This window comes from Chelonus insularis, unplaced genomic scaffold (genome assembly GCF_013357705.1).
Source record: "Chelonus insularis isolate UGA/USDA-ARS -01 unplaced genomic scaffold, ASM1335770v1 contig_23_pilon, whole genome shotgun sequence".
Taxonomy (NCBI): Eukaryota; Metazoa; Arthropoda; class Insecta; order Hymenoptera; family Braconidae; genus Chelonus; species Chelonus insularis.
The window spans coordinates 67,392-76,658 of NW_023276443.1; positions in this window are offsets into that span (position 1 = coordinate 67,392).

Here is a 9,267-nt window from a genome sequence, read left to right on the forward strand (position 1 = left end):
CGGTAAATTTACCCGTCAATTACCGATTCACATCTCGAATAATTGAAATTATTCTTTGCTGTTGCATACATTAAATTGAAACGATTGAAGTTTTCGATTTATTCTTGTCCGTGTTAATATTTATTAATGGCTTGCTCTCATTATTAGTTTCACTATTTTTTAGCATTTTTGATACTGACATTCCTTCATCAATTTCTATTCCAGCATCAACATCTGTAGGTGTTCTATACATACTCTTGTTTCTTCCTAAATGCAACAATGAATTGGTTACAGAGTCCTAAATTGCACCTATGAGACACAAACTCCAACCGTAAATTGTATGTGATGTAAACCATTAAAAGTGGCATCGATCATAAATTTTACAGCTTCAAAGGTTACTCAGATACCGAACAACGTTACACTGAAAGTTCTTATCGTGTTAAAAAAGTTATACATTTACCCCAGGTTTTTTCTAATGTTAATCTTATTTTATTTTCATTTCTTCAACCTATTTATTGAAATACCTCGATCTATATAATATATTCCAGAAGCCCCTCTGGCTATGATGTTTAGCGTAGCTGATTTTTCCAAAGGAAACATCATGTTATTTTTCAATTTTTCTGAATCAGATTCTAAATGAATCTCATTTGTTGTTTAATCACTGGGAGCGACGTAATTGCCTTAAATTACAAGCAATAAAAAATTTAATTAGATACATTTGTTTGACTCTGACAGCGTTTGCTCCAATACAATCTTCCTAAACTCAACCAGAAAATAGAAATATTATTTTCCTATAAGTTTTTTTTTAATCTTATTACATTAATCTTGGTCAGGCCCCAGGTGGGTCGGAGCCCTGGGATCCCTGGCCAGACACCTTTGACGAACCGAAAAGAGATAATGATAATACTTAATAATACTTATTTTGTAATAAGTTCTTTCATAAAAATTGTTTAAATTTATTCGTCTAACTTGCATTCGTTTTTGTCGATACTTTGTCAAAAGTTTTTTGTCAGGAGCTAATTGAGGTAAAAATTAATACCATGCTTTATTTATATTACACATTGGGGCTGCAATTCACATTTTTTTCTGACAATGTCATTATATAAATTCATCAATTGAGTGCGTAAATATCACTCTGAGTAAACCGATTTCGAATTTATATACGTAAACAAATCCGTATTTGTAGTTTCTAGGTTAGTCTTGTAATAAGAATATAATTCGAACTTAAACCACTACGGAGTTCCAAGATCTATAATAATCTGAATAACTGGAACCTTCGCATAAACTTGTATCGCTAGTGAAACCTGCCAACTTTGCATATATTTTAGTGGTACTATTAGTTTGTATTTGTACCAAAAATTTATCATATTCTTGTGATATTATGCATCACCTGTAAGAAATATCTTCGACATATTTCATATGACTTTATGATACTAAAGATACATGAGAATGCATCTCACAAAAATAAATTGATCGCTTAATTTCTATTTTACATTGCATAAATTTTACTTATTTAAAATCTGTCGTTTGTAATAATTCAATCTTCGTAATAGTTATTTCAAGTTTAATAATAGAAATATTGCAATATTTTATATTTTATTTTCACAGACTTATTGAATTCACTACGGGAACACTACAATCATGAGTAATAAGACTGTTGCATCCAACAGACAAGATATAAATATGAAAAAAAAAAATTAAAAACCGACTTAATGCTGAGAGTTTCCGTAATAAAATTATACATAATCACGTAATCTTTAAGTACAATAATGAAGTGCACGTGAAGATCTGTTCAGAAGAGATAAAAATATCGGAGCAGACTCGGACGACGTTGGAAAATAGCCGATAATGTCGATACAGAAGACAGCAAAGCGATGATCCAACAGTCTTTTGTGGTAGATGTTACGTTAGATTCTCACTGAAAAAAGAATTTCGTCGTTAACAATGAATGCATGTTCGATTATTACAAATTTTGTTCGTTCATGAAAAAAAATACATTTGTATACGAAGAGAACATTGAATTATTTTTTTCTACAAATTTCAACAAAATTTAAGTATGGGATATTATCCCAGTAAACACTGTTATATTGTAGTTATATATCCTCGACATAGTTTTTGTTACATATTTTTCTGTAACCAATTCATTGTTGCATTTAGGAAGAAACAAGAGTATGTATAGAACACCTACAGATGTTGATGCTGGAATAGAAATTGATGAAGGAATGTCAGTATCAAAAATGCTAAAAAATAGTGAAACTAATAATGAGAGCAAGCCATTAATAAATATTAACACGGACAAGAATAAATCGAAAACTTCAATCGTTTCAATTTAATGTATGCAACAGCAAAGAATAATTTCAATGAGATAATTATAAAACTTTCAGTGACTCATTTTGTAAGTATAATTGTAACATTGTTTCGATTATTTACTATAAATTAATATGATGGTGTAGGTGAACATTAATACAAAATCTATGACTTCGTACGTATATCAAAAAATGTTATTAATACACTTATCAATAACTTATTTGTCTTTTAAATACGATTTGTCGTCAAGCATATAAATATAGTATAAAAAATATAAAATTATGAACCGGATTGTTTATTAACTGTTGAAAATACCTAAAATATTCCTTCCTATTCTTTAATAAATATTTACAAGGCATCACTTGTATTATTCATCGTATAAACATGAAAAAATTTGAATGTTTCTTCTAATTCTGGGTTGTTTATAACAAGAACAATCTCTGTCATTCTTGTTATTATGTTATTATTAACATTAATCTTTCAAACAATTGTATATATTGATCTACGTTCATATCGGTAATAATTTTGTAATCGAATAGATAGCCGAGCGAAAAAAGGCACTGGTCCAAGATTCGAACATGCTAGCGATCGTAGGTTGGAATCTCTTAAGTAACAAATTTCAGTATATGATTTGTTGCAGAAATTCAATTTGAGTACAATTAATAATTAAGTATTTCAACAATATGATATCATAAAAAATTAGATATTTGAACAACTTAGTGTAATAAGCAGATTAGCCTCATATTGGGAATGTAACTATTGGAACCAAGTAAGGAGAGCTTAATTTCAAGGCGAGTTAGTCTTAAAAATTAAGTTGTTGTTGTACGTATGTATGTATGTATGTATGTATGTATGTATGTATGTATTGTGACGTTATTTTTGGGATAACGTCCCATTGACACCTTAAAGAATAATTTAATGAATATTGGAAGCTAATCGTAGCCCATGTGGGTTGCTCTAGCTATTGTCCACGTCATATTTCATTATTTTGAGTCCTCAGGGGCTATTTAACCGATGGTTACAGTGATGGTTCACGTTTTGGTTTATAAACTATTTTAATCTAATGAATTGTAGTTATTTTTATTATTACTTATTTTGAAATATTAATGTAAAGAGAGGTAGCAAGGTTGGAAGATTATGTATTTAATTTTGGTAGTAGAAAAAGACTCAATAGGATAAGGAGGAGCTAGTAGAGGAGAAGTAAGAAATATTTGAGGAGAAGTGGGTCGCTAACGTGGAGATGAGGGCCAAATGAAACGTGCCACCCGTTAGAGGATCCATGCTAGAAGACGTTCTAGCCCTGTGAGTGATCATCACTTGATCAGGCCCAGTAATATGGCACTCCAATGGAAGAGATGGAGGTGTGGAATGGGCATTGTGGAGATGTTGTGAAGCAATTAGTTTTAAGTTGAAGAATTAGATATAAGTTTGCAGGCCTTGTGGGGGAAGCCTGATCAACCTCACCTCCAAGGAAGCACCTAGGTTAAGTCGCCCTTCCACAATGAAATCTAGGAGAGATCGCGTGATGAAGCTACTAATGGAGAAGTGGTTCTGCAAATAAGAAGATTGATTGTGAGATTGGAGTGGGGATAAAGAATGCAGAGCGTACAATTTTGGAGTTTGATAAAGAGAGAAGTAGTTTGGAGCTTGAAGAGAGGAGTTCGTTTTTGGAGATTGACGAGAGCAGTTCGATTCTGGTAATCGAAGGAAGCAGTTAGAAATTGGAGTTCGAAGATTGAAGATGGCGAGGGTTATTGGAGGTTGAAGACGAGAACAGGCCCAGGAGGAAGAAACAATCAAGTAGAGTTATGGCAGACTACAGGGAGGTCCCTGATGCATAGAGGAGGTTCCAGAATATCCAGGAACGTGTCGAGCCCAGTTTACGACACCTAAGTATCCTCTGCAGCTCCTGTAAGTCGTATTGAGTCTGATATTTGGTAATTTTTGGTAGTTTTGTTACAGTTTAGAAGTAGAATAATGAAATGTAGGGAATCTTCCACCCTTGGCTTGCTTTCGTGATTTAGTTAGTTAATAAATTCAGTTTAGAGTGTTATAGTTTAAATTATAAGAGATATTGATGATTTTGCTTCGGGTTTTCGAGTCATTTATAAGATAAAAATCAGTGTATTTGAGATTAGAGCCGTTAGATTAAGGTTAATTAATGTTTAAATTTTAGAAACGATAGGTAATTATTTAAAACTTGTTCCAGAATTCGAGTTAGAATTATTTGTTTGTAAAATATTTTTCTTTATTGATGATGCAGAATCGTTACAGAATGATTTATGATTTTTGTTAATTGAATAATGAATAAGAAAATTGATTTTGTTTTAATAAATTAAGCATTAATTGATAATTGGTATTTAAATAATTAGTAAAGAAGAGCCTTCAACTCCAGTTTGTTTATTTAACAATTTTGAATACTTTTGTGGGGTTCAACCGAGAATTATTGCCGGCCCTGACCCTCTCTCTACAACCCACATAACTGAGCTCCAGGAGATCCCCTGTCAGGACCTCTTTACCAGCAGCATCTTAATTAAGTTTAGTTTAAGATTTCGTAATTAGTTTTAAGATTTTTGAGAATTGTGAGAGTTTGGTTGGATTTTGATCTAAGATTAGTTGTAAGCTTTGGTCTAGGTTTAAGTTTTTTTTTGGATTTAGATGTAAGTTTTGCCAGTTTAGTTATTCTGGCGATAAAAATAACTTGGCGCCCGTCGTTTATAATGTTTATAAGCGAACCAGGGATGTTAGCTGATAAATTAGTGTCCTGGAGGAAGGTGAATACTGAGTACACCTACCCCAGTGGAAAAGTATCGTCACAGTATGCATGTATGTATGTATGTATGTATGTATGTATGTATGTATGTATGTATGTATGTATGATGTTATTAACAATAATAACACAACATTATCAATAATTACACCAAGATATTTGGTTTTACTGACTTTTTCGACTTGACAATTATTAAACATTATTTGACATTTTTCTTCAGAACTTATTTTTCTACTATCACAGATTAACATAAATATAGTTTTCTTAATATTAATTATCAATGAGTTAGGTTTCATTAAATCCCTTAAACTATTCTATTCTCATTATCTATCCACATAATTCGTTGGAGATCACGGTCCTCAGGCTGAACCTTTATCTGGTGGAACATCTTTGTGATGTCTGTTACTAATACAACTCGTTATCTTCTTACCCAAAGTAACACATCTGATAGATATAGTTGGATTTTTAGACCAATGTTTTTTTTTAGACAATTTTTAGACCCGTTGAACACCACTCGTAGCTTAGTGGTAGTACTCTGCTCTCTTAGAACTCTATGGTGGGGAAGATAGTAGAGTGGTGATTCAGAAGTAGTAGAAGAAGCTCTTCTGATGTGATCTAGATTCTCGTACTTCTTCATAACTTCAAAGTAGAGTCGACCATACTCTGCGTTAGTGTCTAGTCGTTTTAAAACATTTGATAGGCACCTTTTACTAAAAGACTCACCAAAGAGTGTAGGCAATTCTCTTAATGGTAGTCTTACAACGTATCACCCAGTTTCGTTTCTAGTGTGTATTCTCTTAAAGTGGTCTTCACATTACGGCTCTTCGGGACTCAATCTCGATGCTGTTGACTCACTAATCTCTTCTTAAGCCCAGAATTTACTGATTAGAGAATTCCACTCTTCATCAAATGTTGGATGAAGGCAGTGAGATGCATCTCCTCCATGCATCCAGATGGGGCCAGCTGGCCATCTCAAGATTCTCAGTAAAGAGTTGAGAAGTAAACTCACCTACAATAAAAGTCTGCGTAAGAATTGAAAGTTCCAAATATCTCAACTGCAGTTTTAGCAAGAAGACTCTTTTTGTTATTCCATCAGAAGAATTTCAAAGACTCTTCAGAGGGATACTCGATGATTGCTTTGACACTTTTAATAATTTAAAGAACTTCTCTGAGACGAAAGACAGCTCAGTGTCAGGATCAAACAAAACTCGTGCTTCAACAGGTTTTCTCTGAGAACAGATCACTAAAACTCTACCTGTACCAAGTAGAATAGAAGGCTTCTCAATATTTCTTGTCGTTCCTCGGTGTTCAAATCCTGGATGAGAGCGTCGTGGAGTTGGTGCTGAAGGATGCAGACCTCTCTCGGCGATAGATAATGTTTTCTCAGAAGATTTACTTTATGGTCTAGACACAAGATAATTCTCTTTTAGTTAGTTCAATTATGAAGCAGAACTTCAACTCACTGGTAGAAAACTCTCTCTTGATGTTGTCTGCTATAAGCAGTTTGTTCAACGCTGTAGATAATGCATTCTCGGGTTTAGTAGAAGATGTACTCATGGATTTGCGTACCTTATTCCTCAATGTAGATAGTTTACTCATTATTGATGCTGCCTTTAGCAGATGGCTCTTGGCTGTAGAGAATGTAGACTCAGGTACTTTAGAAAGACTTTTAAAAGACTCACACTCAGTAGGCTGAAGAGAAAAAGTAAACTCAGTACTGTTAGCTCTAGAAAATGCAGGCTCAACAATCTCAATGATCAACGAATCACTCGCTGTTATGTAATTCAAGCTCTCGTTTAGAAAATGATTTCTGGTTTCTCAATACTCGCTCAGAGGTTAGCACGAGTCACTGCTCTGATACAGAGGTAGATGGGTTTGTCGTAGTAGTTGCCTGGGAGGCCCTTTTCTGCTCTCTTGCTTTTGTTCGATCCTCAAAGTGGATTTTAGTGTGATGCATAGCCCCACATGTCAGACATCTCTTCTCGCTAGTGCAATCTTAGACTTTGTGTAGTCCAAGACAATTAAAATAGAGTCTTCGCTCCTTCACCGTCTTTGCTTCGTCATCTACCGATAGCGCTCGGAATCTCGGAGACCACTAAATATAGTGCTTCTGTCTGCACATGGCACACTCTTTGGGTGCGTCAGTATTCTCAACTGACGTATCCGATGATAAAGTTATGGTGCAGCTCACAGCCGGTTTTTTTCTCGAGGATGAGGAAAATAAAAGCTTCTCTGCTAGTGTGTCCTTAAATACTTTTGCTAAAGCTGCACAAGTAGACATTTCACCTGAAGATGGTTTACTCGAAGATGCCTTTCTCGTAGATGATGTCTCCTCCTGTGATCGCTCGAAACTCTCCCACATGATAGCTGTAATCTCCAGAAACTCAAGTAATTTATCGCAAGAGAGGAACTTGTTATGTACCAGCGTACACAACATTTTCTTTGAAAAAAAATATTTTAAATGTTAAACACCAATTTTCAGCTCGCTCGGCTATCCGAAACAATTGAATATGATTCAAATTTTTATGTATATAAGTCAATTTGGCGATTGAATCAGTAAATTTTACTAGAGTAGGAAGGAAGCTTTGTACTATTCGTTGAAAGTATATTTATATATAAAATATGTATTCAATCAGTAAAGCTGACTATTCAAGCTGGTTGAATACTATTAGGAAAATTACTTTTAATCATTGTAAATACTGGTTCCTTTAGTTATAAGAATTACTTCTTTGATCAGTAAATTTATTTTATAACTTACTGATAGAGTAACAGTCATTTTTATTGACATTGGAAGTTTCATAAGATGACAAATAAAGTAAAAAATATTTGATTTTCCGCGGTCAAATTTACTGATTGATTTTTCTTCGTATACTTATCAGTCAACTCTGCATATGAAATCTCAGTAAATTCAAGACTGTGTACAGACAATTCATAAACTTAGTCATCAATGAACTCCTATTGGACAATTCATGAGAACTACTTCATTATTATCTTAATTGTTATTCTTGATTCAGTGGTTAACACGTTCATTGACGATCAAGTGATATTGCGTATTTCGTCTTCACATATTAAATCTACTTTGCATAGTAAATCTACTTCTATAACATCAAAATAACTCTATAATATTATATCTCAATGTTTACAATAAGTACAATGAGTTTTCATGCTTGAAAACGCTAATAGTGATCTTCTCGAACACAACTCTCTGCATTATTACCAATTTGTTATATATATTATTTAACAATAACATTAATTAAACGTATAAACATACCTATTACTTTTATCATCAAAGTATCCTAGTAGCCAAATCAACATATAGTCCAGTCATATTAAATTTTAAATCGGGAAATCTAGAAATGGATAAAATTTTAATAGAATATTTGTAGGGGATGTAGAATTAGTTTCCCCTAAAAAAAGTGAGCTCCGACACCGGGCAAGGGTTGAAATCACCCTTCAAGGTCAGTGTTTTCCTTTTCAATACATTCTCAAGTTTTAAATGTATTGAGTTTTATTTCAATTGACTTGAAATTAAAATATTCCAAGCCAAATAATAATAAATAAATAAATTAATTAATTAATTAATATAATAAAATTAATAGAATATTATATATTTATTGTTATTATAATTACAAACGGCTATTTGAATGGTGAATAAAAAAACTATTTGAGAGTAAAATTTATTTAATTTAAAAATTAAGTATAAAATCATTGTTAACAATAAATTAAACTATATTTGAAATAAATCATCTTCTTACTTTACATTAAGTTTTTTTTTTAAAAATATTTATTTTATTTTTATTATAATTACGTAGTGCTATTTAAATTGTAAATAACACAAAAAAAAAAAATATTAACATAGAAAATTGTTTCAATGAATAATTTAAAAATAAAATAATTTTTAATATTTAATTGAATTTTATTTTTTAAAAAAAATTTTTTTTACATTGTTTTAAATTAATGTGAATTTAATTTAATTTAAAATTAAATTGCTTATTAAATATATATATATATATATATATATATATATATATATATATATATATATATATATATTTCACATTTATTTAAAGCATTTTTTCATATTTATTATAGTTCTCGAAAAAAATGAGAACAAACGTGAAAAAATGCATAAAAAAGCGTTTAAAGGGTGATTTCAACCCTTGCCCGGTGTCGGAGCTCACTTTTTTTTAGGGGAAACTAATTCTACATCC